This window comes from Rhinolophus sinicus, linkage group LG02, assembly GCF_036562045.2.
Source record: "Rhinolophus sinicus isolate RSC01 linkage group LG02, ASM3656204v1, whole genome shotgun sequence".
NCBI lineage: Eukaryota > Metazoa > Chordata > Mammalia > Chiroptera > Rhinolophidae > Rhinolophus > Rhinolophus sinicus.
The window spans coordinates 105,323,528-105,339,632 of record NC_133752.1 but is presented as its reverse complement, the minus strand read 5'-3'; the positions used below and the strand labels follow the sequence as shown (position 1 = coordinate 105,339,632).

At 45.3% G+C, this 16,105-nt stretch overlaps 1 protein-coding gene across 3 annotated transcripts in view; it reads right to left on the bottom strand.

Moving 5' to 3' along the window:
- The window catches only part of PFKP (phosphofructokinase, platelet), a 65,604-nt gene that overhangs the window by 30,086 nt on the left and 19,413 nt on the right, over window positions 1–16,105 (bottom strand). The window lies entirely within an intron of this gene.

Genomic DNA, 16,105 nt, shown 5'->3' with positions numbered 1-16,105 from the left:
ATCACACCAAAATTACAAATAATTTATAGACATTCAACTGCAGGATTCATCTGAACACTAGCTCAGCAGAACCACTAAACTAAGTAGTTAAAAAAGCGGCCATGTTGAGACTGGTAGGAGGGGTGGAGACACGAAGCACACTGACCCAAAGCCCACAGAGAGGGTGAACGCTGGGAGGGTGTGGGGACAGAGCCCCAGAAAGTAGTTTACAGGCTCTCGGCCTCACGTGGAAGGGTGCTGGCTCGGGTAGTGGATGGCCGTCGGCTGGGGCTGGTTGGCCGTCGGCTGTGGCTGGTTAGCCAATTGGCCGCTAATATAACTGCTGCGGCTACAGAGGAGAGCCGAGGAGAGTCGAGGAGAGTGCAGGAGAGTCGTCGGTCGGTTGGCAGAAAAATGGACAGCAGGTCGCACGTCCAGTGAACCCAGCCTCCAGTGAGACCATAGTGGTATGACTCCCCTACCTATGGCTCCGTGGGTGTTCCTTTTTGGCCTCACCATATCCTGCGCTCTTGTGTGGGGAGCGGGAGCAGAGACCCCGCAGGCCGCCCCGCCTGACAAATGGGGCAGCGAGCAGGGTCGCCCGCATGACAGAGGGACGTTGGTGGCTGGGTCCCCCCTGAAGAAGGAGCCCCCCAACCGGCCCCACACTGGGCTCCCCAGCCCAGGGATACTGTACCAGGAAGAGTAGGTCGCACATTTGGTAGTGGAAATCAGTGAGGATTCTGTCTGCCTGTCCCAGTGGGGCAAATGGCAGCTGGAGGCCCAGATGCCCTCTTGTGGAGCCAGCACACAGCCTTGCTTGCTGACCGTCACTCACCTGGTCTCTGCTGGAGGGAGTGGCAGCCTGGGGCCCCAGGAGCCTAAGGGAAAGGATTGAACTGAGTGCCTTTGGAGCAGGAGCTGGAGGGACAGGAGCCATTGTTGTCCCTGGGTGGAGCCTGCACACGTGCGGTTCACAGGAGCCCACCATCTTTTCAGGGTTAAGTCCTCCCAACAGGGCCAGGTCTGGGACCACATTGGTCTGGTGGAATAGATGCCTGTGTCTGTGTGCGGGCATACTACCTTGCTGACACCCTGGGCCCCCCCACAGTGTGTGTTGCATTGTCTAGGAAATGCCTGACATCCGGGCTGCTGGCCCCACCCCACAGGCTGCAGATTAGGGAGGGGGGAGGGACTGCAGCCTTGGAAGAACATTTGCTGGAGGGCACTGGTTGGGAGTGGTGGCTGGCCGTGAGTTCTCAGTGCATTTTTGCGGGCTGGTTGCTGGTGTAGGAGCAGAAACAGCACTGATGTGGAGCCACCCACCACACCCCATGGCTCCCTGGAGGCCTGTACCGCCCACCTAGAGCTACATTTCCAGAGGCACTCTGGGCGCCTGGTGGCCGGCCCGACTCCACAGGCCATGGAGGTGTCTTACAGCAAAGGACAGCCCTAAGCAGCCTAGGGAGATTTTGGTGATGAACAGTATCCCAGAGGCCACCACAGCTGCTTACCAGCAGCTCCTGGGAGCCTGCGAGCCTGAGGTGGAGGCTGGCACAAGTGTTGCTTGCGGGGGGGGGGGGGGGGGGGGGGGGGATTTTTTTCCAGGTAGGACCCTCCCCCAGGGGGCCAGGTCTGGGACTTCATTGGTCTGGTGGAACAACAACCCCCCCCTCACTCCCTCCCCCCAGGTCCCCCCTACCCATGCACACACTGCCTTGTGATGCGCTGGGACCATGCCCTTTGCCCAGCTGGTTGTGCTTCCTGGGAAAGACTCTTGACTGCTGGGCAGCTGGCCCCACTCCACAATCTGCATGCAGATTAAAGCAGGTGAAGAACCTATTTCCTTTTTTTCCCCTTCTTTTTTGTTGCTATTGCTTTTCTTGTTTTTTTGTTTGTTTGTTTGTTTGTTTTGTTGTTTCTGTGTTTTGTCTGTTTATGGTTTGTTTTCTTTTTTTTTATTTATTAGTTTCAGGTGCACAAGACAAAGCAAAACTTAAACGTTTATCATTTATATCCCTCACACATTTGTTTTCTTTGTATGTGTATTTGGTTTTTTGTTGTTGTTGGATTGTTTTGTTTTGTTTTGCAAGGTGGTTGCAAGCCCACCACTGGTCCAGGAGTCAAGACTACACTGAATTTGTAGAAAACACAGACCATACACTTTAGCCCCCTGTAATACCACCCTGCCCATCTAGAAGTGCATTCCCAGGGCACTCTGGGCGCCTGGGTGACCAGCCCCTCACCCACAAACCACGGAGGAGGTTTTTTACAGCAGTGGATGGTCCGCAGCAACTTGGGGAGATTTTGTAGTGAACAGTGACCTAAAACTTGTACTGCAGCCACTTGGGAGCAACTCTTGGGAATTTGTAAGCCTGAGGTGGAGGCTGGCTGCAGTGCCCTCGGGGCGCTGTACAGGGGGTCACAGGCCAAGTACTGGCATAAGATCTGAATCTGCACAAGTGGCACCAGAAACAACACCCCCAGAGGCCGGCTTCAGACCACACCACGCACTGCCTGCTTTGGCCCACAGGCGGCACGCAAAGGGGGTTCTCAACAGGCACAAGAGCCTGCAGGGGCAAATCAGCTGAGGGGTCAGCCCTCACACAGCAGCTCATACACGGTGGGCATTACCAATTCTCATAGCTCCGCAGCCCCATGTCAATCCCACCCACTGACAAGCCAAAAGCAACCAAGGCTCAACTACAACAGAACACTCACAGCACAAGGGATACTCCTGGAACACATGCACAGGAGATTAGGGAGACTGAGCAATTTGACTACAAAGGACACCCACTACATGAGGTCACCCAGCAAAGACTGAAAGACTTAGGTGATCTACCTAATACATAGAAGCAAACAAAGAGCCACAGGCAGAAAGAGGAGGGAAAGAAACATGTCCCAAATAAAAGAACAGAAAAAACCTCCAGAAATGGAACTAAATGAAATGGAGGCAGTCAACCTACCAGATATAGAGTTTAAAATACCGATGATAAGAATGATGAAGGAACTTAGTGAGAATTTCAACAAAGGGACAGCAAGCATAAAGAAGGATATAGAAACCATGAAAAATAACCAGTCAGAAATAAAGAATACAATAACTGAAGTAAAGAATATACTAGAAGGAATCACCAGCAGGTTAGATGAAGCACAGGATACAATCAGCGATTTAGAAGACAAAATAGTAGAATCAGCCCAATCAGAACAACAAAAAGAAAAAAGAATAAAAAACAATGAAAATAGTTTAATAGACCTGTAGGATAACATCAAGCACAGCAAAATTCGCATCATAGGAATACCAGAAGGAAAAGAGGAAGCAAGGGAATGAGAATATATTTGAAGAAATAATGACTGAAAACTTCCCTAACCTGGTAAAGGAAATTGACATATAAGCCCAGGAAGCACAAAGAGTTCCAAACAAGATGAACCCAAACAGGCCAACACCAAGAAATATAATTAAAATGGCAAAAGCTAAAGACAAAGAGAGAATCCTAAAAGCAGCAAGAGAAAGACAGCTAGTGACTTACAAGGTTGCTCCCATAAGACTATCAGTTGACTTTTGTACAGAATCTTTTCAGGCCAGAAGGGACTGGCAGGAAATATTCAAAGTGATGAAAAACCAAGGCCTACAACCAAGATTGTTCTACCCAGCAAGACTATCATTTAAAATTGAAAGAAAGATAAAGAGTTGCCCAGAAAATAAGCTAAATGAATTCATTACCACCAAGCCAGTATTGCAGGTAATGTGATTATAAAAGGGCTTTTTTAAGCAGAAGGTGAAAACCAACTATCTAACATGGACCAGAAATATGAATAATAAAATGGCAATAACTATGTACCTATCAATAATCACTTTAAATGTAAATGGATTCAATGCTCCAATCAAAGGACATAGGGTAGGTGAGTGGATAAGAAAACAAGACCATGCATATGCTGTTTACAAGAGACTCGCCTCAGATCGAAAGACACACAGAGACTGAAAAAAAAGGAATGGAATAAGATATTTCACACAAATGGACACAAGAAAAAAGCTGGGGCAGCAATACTTATATTGGACAAAATAGACTTTAAAACAAAGACTATAATAAAAGACAAAGAATAACAAAGGGATAGATCTGATAAGAGGTCATAATTCTAGTAAACATCTATGCACCCAGCATAGGAGCAGCTAAATATATAAAACAGATATTGACTGACATAAAGACAGAGATCAACAGTAACATAATCATAGTAGGGGACTTCAATGCCCACTGACACTAATGGACCTCCAGACAGAAAATCAATACATAAACAGTGATCTCAAATGACACATTAGACCAGTTGGATTTAACAGATATTTTTAGAGCATTTCACCCTAAAGCAGCAGAATATACATTCCTTTTCAGTGCACATGAAACATTTTTCAAGATAGAGCACATGCTAGGCCGCAAAACAAGTCTCCATAAATTTAAGAAAACTGAAATCTTCTCTGACCATAGTGCTATGAAACTAGAAATCAATTACAAGAAGAATACTGGAAAACACACAAACACATGGAGGCTGAATAACATGCTGCTAAATAATGAATGGGTCAACAATGAGATCAAGGAAGAAATCAAAAGATACCTTGAGACAAGCAAAAATGAAAACACAATGACCCAAAATCTATGAGATGCAGCAAAAGCAGCCCTAAGAGGGAAATTCATAGCAATGCAGGCATACCCAAAGAAACAAAAAATGTCTCAAATCAACAGTCTATCCTTATACCTAAGGGAACTGGAAAAAGAACAGCAAAATAAGCCCAAAGGGAGTACAAGGAGGGAAATAATAAAGATCAGAGCAGAAATAAATGAAATAGAGACCAAGAAAACAACACATAGGATCAACGAAACCAAGAGCTGATTCTTTGAAAAGATAAACAAAATTGACAAACCTTTAGCCAAACTCATCAAGAAAAAGAGGGAACCCAAATTAATAAAATCAGAAATGAAAGAGAAGTGACAACAGACACAACAGAAATACAAAACTTCTTAAGAAAATACTACAAACATCTGTATGCCAACAAATTAGACAATCTGGAGGAAATGGCTAAATTCCTAGAAGTATATAATTTTCCAAGGCTGAATCAAGAATAAACGAAATCTGAACAGACCAACTATTACCAACATAATTGAATCAATAATCAACAAGCTCCAAACAAACAAAAGTCCTGGACCAGATGGCTTCACTGGTGAATTTTACCAAACATTCAAAACAGAATTGTCACCTATTCTCCTCAAACTATTCCAAAAAATCCAGAAGGAGGGAAGGCTCCCAAGCTCATTTTACGAGGCCACCATTGCTCTGATACCAAAACCAGACAAAGACATTACGAAAAACGAAAATTATAGGCTGATATCCCTAATGAACATAGATGCAAAAATCCTCAAAAAGATATTAGCAAACAGAATTCAGCAGTACATTAAAAAGATCACACACCATGATCAAGTGGGATTCATTCCTGGTATGCAAGGTTGGTTCAATATTCGCAAATCAATTAATGTGTTATACAATATTAACAAAATGAAGAATAAAAATCATATGGTCATATCAGTAGATGCAGAAAAAGCATTTGACAAAACTCAACATTGATTTACGATAAAAACTCTTGGCAAAGTGGAAATCGAGGAATCATACCTCAACATAATAAAGGCCATGTATGATAAACCCACAGCTAACATCATACTCAATGGGGAAAAGCTAAAAGCATTCCCCTTAAGATCAGGAACAAGACAAGGATCCCCACTTTCACCACTTTTATTCAACATAGCACTGGAAGTTCAGGCCACAGAAATCAGACAAGAAAAAGAAACAAAAGGCACCCAAATTGGAAAGGAAGAAGTAAACTTATTATATGCAGATAACATGATACTATATATAGAGAACCCTAAAGATTTCACTAAAATCTATTAGAACTGATAAGTGAATTTAATAAAGTAGCAGGATACAAGACTAATATTCAGAAATCATTGCATTTGTACACACTAATAAAAAACTATCAGAAGGAGAAATCAAGAAAACAATCCCATTTACAATTGCTTCAAAAACAGTAAAATATTTAGGAATAAATTTAACCAAGGAAGTAAAAGACCTATACTTAGAAAATTACAAGACACTGAAGAGAGAAATTAAAGAAGATGCAAATAAATGGAAACATATACCATGCTCATGGATAGGAGAATATAGTTAAAATGTCCATACCACCAAAGGCAACACATAGATTCAACGCAATTTCTATCAAACTACCAATGACACATTTCACAGAACTAGAACAAATAATCCTAAAATTTATATGGAACCATAAAAGACCCTGAATAGCCATGACAATCCTGAGAAATAAGAACAAAGCAAAAGGTATCACACTACCTGACATCAAATCATACTACAAGGCTACAGTATCAAAACGGTATGAAATTGGCATAAAAACAGACACATAGATCAATGGGACAGATTAGAGAGCCCAGAAATAAATCCACGCCTATATGGTCATTTAACCTCTGGCAATGGAAGCAAGAATTTACAATGGGGTAAAGACAGTCTATTTAATAAATGGTGCTGGGAAAACTGGAGAGAAACATGCAGAAAAATGAAACTGGACCACCTTCTTACGTCATATACAAAAATAAATTCAATATGGATTAAAGACTTACATGACCCGAAACTATAGAACTCCTAGAAAAAAATATAAGAAGTAAATTTGCAGACATTACCTTGAGTAATATTTTTACTGATATATACCCTTGGGCAAGGGAAGCAAAATAAAAAAAGAAACGTGGGATTACACCAAACTAAAAAGCTTTTTAATGCAAAGGAAACGGTCATAAAACAAAAAGCATCCTACTGAATGGGAGAAGATATTTACCAATCATACATCTGATAAGGGGTTAATATCCAAAATTTATACATATATATATCATACAACTCAAGACCAAAAAACAAGCACCCAAATAAAAAATGGGCAGAGGACATGAAGAGACACTTCTCTAAAGAGGACATACAGATGGCCAACAGACATATGAAAAAATGCTCAACATCATTAATTATTAGAGAAATGCAAATAAAAACCACAATGAGATACCACCTCACTCCTGTCAGAATGGCATCATCAATAAATCATCAAACAACAAGTGCTGGTGAGGATGTGGAGAAAAGGGAACCCTCTTGCACTGTTGGTGGGATTGCAGATTGGTGCAGCCACTACGGAAATCAGTATGGAAGTTATCTCAAAAAATTAAAAATGAAACTACTTATGACCCAGCAATTCCACTCCTGGGTATTCATTCAAAGAAATCCAAAACACTACTTCAAGAAAATATATGCACCCCTATGTTTATTGCAACACTATTCACAATAGCTAAGATATGGAAACAACCGAAATGCCCATTGATAGATGATTGGATAAAGAAACTGTGGTACATTTATACAATGGGGTATTACTCGGCCATAAAAAAGAATGAAATCTTACTATTTGCAACAACATGGATGGACCTAGAGAATATTATGCTAAGTCAGACTGAGGAAGACAAATACCATATGAATTCACTTATATGTAAAATCTAAAGAACAGAATAAATGAGCAAACTAAACAGAAACAGACTCAGAGATACAGAGAAAAAAACTGATCGTTGCCAGATGGGGAGGATTAAGGATGAGGGAGAAGGTGAAGGGGTTAGAAATTGCAAATTGGTAGTCACAAAATAGTCATGGGGATATGAAATACAGTATGGGGAATATAATCAATAATGTTGTAAAGATTACGTAGTGTGTCAGATGGGCACTGGAGTTACCAGGGGGATCACTTCACAGACTGTGTAGATGCCTGACCATTGCACTGTACACCTGAAGCTGAAGTTGAATAATACTGAATGTCAACTATAATTATATGGTCACAGGACGTGGAGTACAGCATAGGGAAGATAGTCAATGCAAATTGTAACAGCTGTATACGATGTCAGATGGGTAGTAGACTTGGGGGGAGTTATCACTTTGCGAGGGGTGTAATTGTGTAAGTACTGCATTGCTTTGTACATGCAACTAACAAAATTTTTTTTTTTAAAGAAAGAAAGAAAAGCTTAACAGAGTACTATAGTGGTTTCATGTCCCTACCTAGTGATCGCCAAGAAGAAAGAAGAAAGGAATGAAGATTTTTAATAATGAAATGCCCATTGAGTATGGAGCCTTGTGCATAAATTAATCAATAAGTGCAGGCGCCTTTATCATTGATCAGTTCGTATATTTGTATTTATAAATGTAAAATTTCCATCAATATAATAAATGTACTATTATATAACACCATATATTAACATATTCTATATTATTACCTATGTAATAAATACTATATAGTATATATAACATTACTTATACATATAAATACATAATTGTTTAATTAAGCATGTACTATATATAATTATGTCTAATTATTAATGTACATACTTATGCATTATAGTATAGTACATATATAATGTCTAATCTACATAATATGAATATTTAACATATGAATGCACATACATGCATAGCCATACATGCACATATGTCATATGTGACAAACAGGAAAGGGAACTAGGAATGTAGTGACACAGAACAAAGAGAAGCTGGGAGCCGATTCGCCTTAGAGTTACAGGGGCCTCTGCTGTGGTAACCGAGTCCCCGACCGCAGCCCTCACACGTCCTGCTGCCCTCAGCTCCCAGAACAGTCTGGTCGGGGACGGCCTGCCCTCCACCCATTGTCTTCATGGGGATACCATGCAGCTCCTCCCAACCACAGCACGGTCCACCTGTAAGGACGCCGTCTGTCCTTCTGTCCCCATCTCCTTTCCTGGTGTAATCCTCAGCCTGTTCCACTCAAAGCACAGAGCCTGATGTGGTTTCACTGTGGGGTGATAAACAAGAAAGGGGCTGGAATGGGCTCCCTCTGGGAGGGGAGGCTTAGCCCAAGTGCTGTGTATGCTGGGAACTCAGGGACAGAGGCTGCACCAGGGACAAATCAGCCGGCTGCTCTAGGACCCCGTGCAAAACCAAGCCCCTCCTCCTGCTAAGTGACCCGAGGGACCTTATTTCAACAAATTAAAAATAGATAGGTAGATATATAGATAGGTAGGTAGAGAATAGATGATTGATAGATGGACGATAGATAGGTGATCAACAGCTAGGTGACAGAGACAGAGGATGCATGGATAGATAATAGATGACAGAATGAAAATAGAGAGAAAGAATCTGGTCTTGCGGTGCCCTTCCAATGACCTCTGCCACCCCTAAACTGCCAGGATCAGTTAAGAATGACCTCGTCACGGCAGGCACAGCACAGCATGCCTATCTTAAGACAGGAGACCATAAGGAACAGTGTGCCATCGGGCGCAGTGCTGGCTTTCTAGCTTCATTGCTATGAAGCTTGGGAGGCTTGGAGGCACGTGAGCAGGCCTGTGGCCGGGGCGCAAGTGTGGACCCCTGTGCTGAAACAGACCCCACACAGAGGGCTCCTGAGAATGAGGGAGGGTATTACCCTTCATTAGGCCGGACGGCAGGCATCACTCAGGACCGTCCTGGGCAGGCTGGGTGGACAAGAGCATTAACCACGGGTTTTGACAAAAGGAAAGTGAAAACCTTCCAGCCACGCCAACAGACACTGGGGTAAATTCTGCACATTCAGTCTGGGTAACTAAAGAGATGAGGAGGGAAGGGAGCTGTCCAGCCATGGTGTCACCTACACGGAGGACACTGAGGATGCTAATGGATGCTGAGACTGTGCTGCAGCTCTCAGCAACGCAGGCTGCGGCCACCAACTTCCAGATTATTCCCGCAGCATCGCCCCCATCAGACACCACACAGGACCGGACGCTTCCTCCATGCCGCGCTGGGAAGGGGAGGAGTTCTTTTCCCTTTATTAATTCTCAGAATTTAAACACTGATTTTACAAGAACATTTATTAATCCTTTTTGTTTCGAGACTGTTTTAACATGGCAGACAGTCCCACAAACAAAACGCACATTCTGAAAAGTAGAATGTGATTGGATGATTGTGTGTGGCACGGGCACGGATGGCAAAGCAGGTGGTAGGAAGCCAAGGACAGAGGTGTGAGGGCCGTGCGCACAGCACCCTCCTACTGCCCCGGGGCCAGGTCTTAGGAAATGACTCATTCGCAACCAGCAGTCGTCAAACTCATATAACGTTTGAAAAACAACTACCAAGTGTAGTTTGGGGCTGTGTTTTCAGAGGAAGATGTGACAAAATCAGGAAGAGTGATTTTACACAGACATACCATCATGCATTTGAGTTTTTCCAGGGAAGACTCCTTGGAAGGCTCGGTGTTTATTCCAACCACGACAGAGCCCCAACTTTTTCTAAAATAACACCTGTGGAATTTGCCCTCAGAACCAGTTCTGTGACTCATGTAAGAAAAACAAACTGTACAAATGGTAAAGCCAGGCTTAGTCCTTGAGCCCAAGTAACACTGTGGATCTTGCAGGTCCCACCTCAGAGGAGGACCCTCACAGCCCCTTCGCCGGACACATCAAACCCATCGTCCCACAGAATTTACGTGGAGTCATTGGATCACATTAAGAGTTCTTTTTTTTTTTTTACCCCAATTTTTAGGCATTTGTTAAATCCATTCTAAAAAGAAAATGAGCTCGTCCTTCTGTGGGTGCTGTTCTTTCTAAGAGATCTGTGTTTTTAAAAATTGAAGACCCAGAGGGAGATGGTTGCCTATGCTCACAGTAGGCTTTTTCTTCAGGACACTTCTGTTCAATGTGTGTATGTGTCTCGCCAACTAGACTGTGCTTTTTCTAAATCGGATCCCTGCTTTCTTCAGGCAGCAACTCACTGAACGGCCAACACCAACCCCCAGATGAAACAATCTGCTTAAGAGAACACACTTCACAGGTGTTTTCTAGATATTTCATCAGCGGTGTTCAGACTTCTCCAGGGCTTTCACTGCTTCCGAGTAAATACTATTTTTGCTTCCTATAGGATTAAGGTTTTTCTGATTTATTCCTGAATGAACTGCAGCATTTCGCCTACAGAACTTGAGAGCGAGAGCAAGCAGGTGAGAGGTCGGCTCTGAACCACTCCAGTGTGAGGGTCAGTAAACAGCACAGTGCAAACCAGGAGTATGCAGGAGACGCAGGCTGTCCATGTCAGTGGTTTTCAAAGGTTAGGAATCAGGAGCTTCTGTTCCTTCAGGAAAACGCATATGCAGAACCTCCCCCCACCAGGTCCTCAGGGCAGGGATGCTGGGGTCTGGGACTAAGTCAGCCCTGCTCATTGACTTCCCGACTTCAGGGGAAATGCCCCGTGTTGCATTCACATGTGTCCTTGGCGATTCGGTCAACTCCAGAATTCTCAAATAGGTTACAACACGACATGTCGTTGTACAGCCCTAGACCCTGTGCTTGTGGAAACCCAAAAATAAGCCAGCCTCATTTATTTATCCCACGGGTATTATTCAATTATTTCTTTAAGCCACAGCTAGAAATACACAATTCCAACCGAAAGTCATAAAACTGAAAGCCACAGCAGGACAGAGCCAGTCCCCAACCTCCATGCCAGAGAGCCTGTCACCTCATAGTAAAATTACTTAATCAGCCCCATGGTGATAACAGTGGGGGAGGGGGGCAAAGGCAGGGGACAGACGATCACTTCTGCGATTTGAACACTAAAATGGGGACTGTCACTGGATTGTCTGTTGCTGGTGTGAGGACCAAGTCACAGGTCCCACAGGAAGCCTTCAGCTGGGAGCTCAGTGCTGTCATCGTGATTGATCATTGCTCCCCGTGTGCAGCAGCCAACCGGCCCGTGGAAAGGGAAGGGATGCAGGGACCTAGGTGGCCTGCTTTTGTGAATTAACTTAAGGAACTTACCCAACCTTGTCGTGTGCGTGCAGAGCAGGGGACAGGCCAGGCCTGGCTGACTTTGCATAAACATCCACAGGCCAGGTGCACAGAGAGACATTTCATTGTACCCTCAAGAGGGGCATTTAGTGGTTAAGTAGCTTTGCCTTTAAGGAAGTTAAAATGCAGAAACAGTTAACTGCAAAACCTCCAGGAGACACGACAATGGGATTCTGGTCACCTCACTTGGCCTTCAGGGAACTGCTGGGGGACGGTGGAGACGGCAACAGCAGGGCTGAGAACGGGATGACAAAATCAGACCCGTCCCCAAGATCCAGCTCCGACATTCTAACCTGTTCTCGGTCCTGCGGGTGAACGCCCGCATCCATCAGGGCCACAGCGTCCAAGACCACAGGCAGCTCCCAGACCCCAAACACCCAGGCAGAAGGGACCCACGTGGGCCTCCCTGCTGTGACCTTGCTGGAAAAGGCAGGGGTTTGCTGTTGTTTGTTTGGACACAACCTGACGTTCCTCACTTTAAAAACTGTGGCAGCAGGTGGTTCACCATGTCTGAGAAGAAACATAAGGAGCCCCACGGCAAAGAGAAGGTTTGTGTTAGGAAAGGGAAATGATACCCAATCTAGGAACTGACAGTTAAAGCCTGTGTATCAGTGTGTTAAGTCAGGCCATAATGTGCAGAGTCCCAGCCAAGTCCAGCTTGGGATATGTGCTGGTCATTCAAGTTCAGAAAAAAAAGAAGAAAGGAAACCAGTCTGCAGGGAGCCCGGGGACCCAAGGACCCAGGGACAAAGCTGCTCACTGGACCTCCCGGAACAGTGAGGCCCTCAGCACCTCGAGTGTCCAGCCTCTGAAACCAGAATATTAGCCCATGGTGCTGGTCTGATGGCCCTTATTCTTTTGCAACAGGAAGTGCTGCCTTCCCCTCCCTCCTGCATTCACAATGCCTTGTTTGGACAATTAAAAAACAGCCGCTAAAAGTGACGGGCACTGTTCCCAGCCTCTCTCCAGTGTGCAGACCACAGTTGAGCCCTGCTGACGCTTAGCAGCTCTGTGCCTGAGCGGAGCCAAACTGTCAAGAGTCATTTTACACAGGAAAGTCTTTTGAATTAGTCATATTTAAAGAGCCATAATAATAATGATTTTCTGAAGTCTGCAGAAAAACCTTCAGCTAATAGGATTCTGAACCCATACGTTACACTGAATTGCAGCCTGTTCTGTAGCCAAGGCTGCAAACAGCAGGTAATTTACGGCTTCTCACACACGGCGCCTGTCTGATCCACCTAAACCCAGGGGCAGGCCACCCCCAGCACCGTCTTTTGCAAACACATGTGATGTACTTGCCCTTACCATCTCCAAGAAGCTAAAGGCAGCTGCAAGCTTCTAAGGGAATTAAAACAACAACAACAACAAAAAACACCTTGCCTAAAAGGAAAAAAAATCAACAGTTGGCTCAGTAAGTGGAAATAGCAGCTTAATGGCCCCCGCCCGGCCGCTCCCCGAGGCGCCCACGGGCTCACCAGGCAGGACACGCAGCACTGCCCCAGATTCCCAGTGGTCCTGGGCCCGGCACAGCCAGGCAGGATGAACCCGGTGCCAGACGTCTGGCAGAAACAGTGCTTTCCGAGCAGTACACTCCCCAAACCCCTTCTGCCCAAGAAGAAACCCCAAACCCCTTCATTTCAATAACAAGTATAAAGATGTCGCACTGTTTGGTGTGTTGGTCGCCCTGAAAGCTCTAGGTGGACTTAGAAACTGGGCTATAAAGGGACAGACATGTGAGATAAGCCACTGAGTGTTGCTTCAAAATTTGACCCCAAATAGGTCTGGGACAGTGGTCCACACGAGGGAGAGTTTGCTCACCAGGGGACACCCGCGGGTGTCTGGATACATTCCTGTCACTGCTTTGGGAGAGGTGTTCTTGGCTTCTGGGGGGCAGCGGCAGGGGTGCTCTCAGCATCCTGCACTGCACAGGACACCCCCACACTTCCCTGCAAATGCCAGTGGTGCTGCAGTTAAGAAGGAAACCTGTCCATCAGGGCAGCATCCAGGCAGCAGACCAGGAACATGGAGACACAGCTCCAGTTCTGAGAAGGTCTACAGAGAAGTAAATTCAGTCCGGGGTCCCCTCCTCCTGACTCTGTGCCTGGAGAAAACCAACTGAGTCAGAAGCACACACATCATCGCCCCCTCCTGCCGCCACAGCCCCACACCCCCCTCCCCTACAGCCCCCTGTCCGGCTTATGCTCAAAGCTTTCCAAGTGCAGGAAGGGAAAATAGGGTTTTCACCAGACAGATGCGGAAACGGCCAGAAAGGCTCCCCTGCATATCCATCCCATCACTCAGCTACACACGTAGGCCCACAGCTGCTTCTCCAAACCCCTGGGGTCGGAGAGGTGCCACAATGCAGGAGGTTCTGGACCTTAAGAAGCAACACTGATGCGATAGCGTATGTGAACTGGCACTGTCAGGAGTGTGACCTGCTTCCTACCACCTGAGGGACGGTCACCCTGGGCGGGTGAGAAAGGACTGCACGCAGCTCACCGGGGGGTGTTACCCAAGTGACTCAGGAAAAAGCTGGCAGATTTTAGAGATTTTTGCATGTCAGAATGACAGATAGAGTGTCATTATATCTGTCAAAGAGACATGATGATGCTCCAAACGATTTCAATTCAATTAGATAATACTGACCCCCAGAGCGAAGTCTCGTGGGTGTGACGGGAGACTGGGCGAACCCCGAGGTGGGGGATGCCAAGGGTCCCCTTCCACTCAGAATTTCTCTTTTTGGGGGTCAGAGAAAGGGTGCCCTGAGAAACAACTTGTCATCTTCAGACAGGCAATTTCAGTTCAAATGCCTCCGTCTTAAGGCTGTCCCCTCTTCCCTCCAGCTCTAAGAACATCAAAGGCCTAATCACTCCTACTGTGTTTCCCCAAAAATAAGACCTAGACGGACGATCAGCTCTAACGCGTCTTTTGGAGCAAAAATTAATATAAGACCCGATCTTATATAAGGCCCGGTATTATGTTATATTATATTATATTATATTATATTATATTATATTATACCTGGTGTTACATCGTATTATATTATATTATGTTATATTATACCTGGTATTACATTGTGTTATATTATATTTTATATTATATTACCCAGTCTTATAATAAAACAAGACTGGGTCTTATATTAATTTTTGCTCCAAAAGACGCATTAGAGCTGATTGTCCGGCTAGGTCTTATTTTCAGGGAAACACGGTAGTGCCAAGTCACAAAGGCTGCATTCAACTATACCCCCCGAGCCGCCCTCCGTCAAAGTTGCCAATGACCAATAAACCACTTAATACAAATATTAGAATCATCCCAACACCGCTCCACATAAGAATTCTCTGTGACATCTTCCTGACGGAGGTTTGTAGAAATTTCCTGTCTATTTCCCTGAAGGAGATGGGATTGGTTCAGACTTGGGCCTCCTCACTGCCCATTTGCCAAAGGGGGCTGAAGGCAGAGCTCACGCGCTTCAGCGAGGACGTGAAGAAGGAAGAGCCCGCTGCGTGTGAGGGAAGTGGGTTCTGGAACCCACCTTTCTCACTTGGCCATGGAGAGAGTCACCTGCTATTCTTTGCCAAGACTCCTTTAAAGACTAAAGGTTTGTAGTTGTAAGCAGACCTGACGGTTCCATGTCAATTCCTTAATTTTGAAATGTGTGAAGTCTGGTGGGTATAGTTTGGAATAAACCTAGATATCCTCAGAACACAGACAACCACAGGACACAGTGCCAATAAAAAGACAAAAACAGACTTCCAGTCAAGATGGCAGAGTAGGTAAATGCTGTGCTTGCCTCCTCCTATAACCACATCAAAATGACAACTAAACTACAGAACAACCATCGCTGAGAATCGCCTGAAGTCCAGCTGAAACGAAGTCCTATAATTAAGCAAATAAAAAAGCAGCCACGTTGAGACTGGCAGGAGGGGTGGAAACGCAGAACAGGCTGGTCCCACACCCATGTGTAGCGGTTAAGAGTCAGGAGGGATGTCTTGGCTGTGGAGGTCCCCCCTGAGGAGTGAGGGGTCCTAGCCCTACATCAGGCACCCCAGCCCAGGCCTCCAGTGCTGGGAAGAGGAGACCCCATAACTCTGGCTGTGAAAACCAGCAGGGACTCCGTCCGGGTGAGATGGAGAGCTGCAGGTGACCGAGGTGCTCCTCTTGAGGGGCCTGCACACAGACTCACTTGCTCACAGACTCACTCGCCCTGGGCTCCAGTGCCA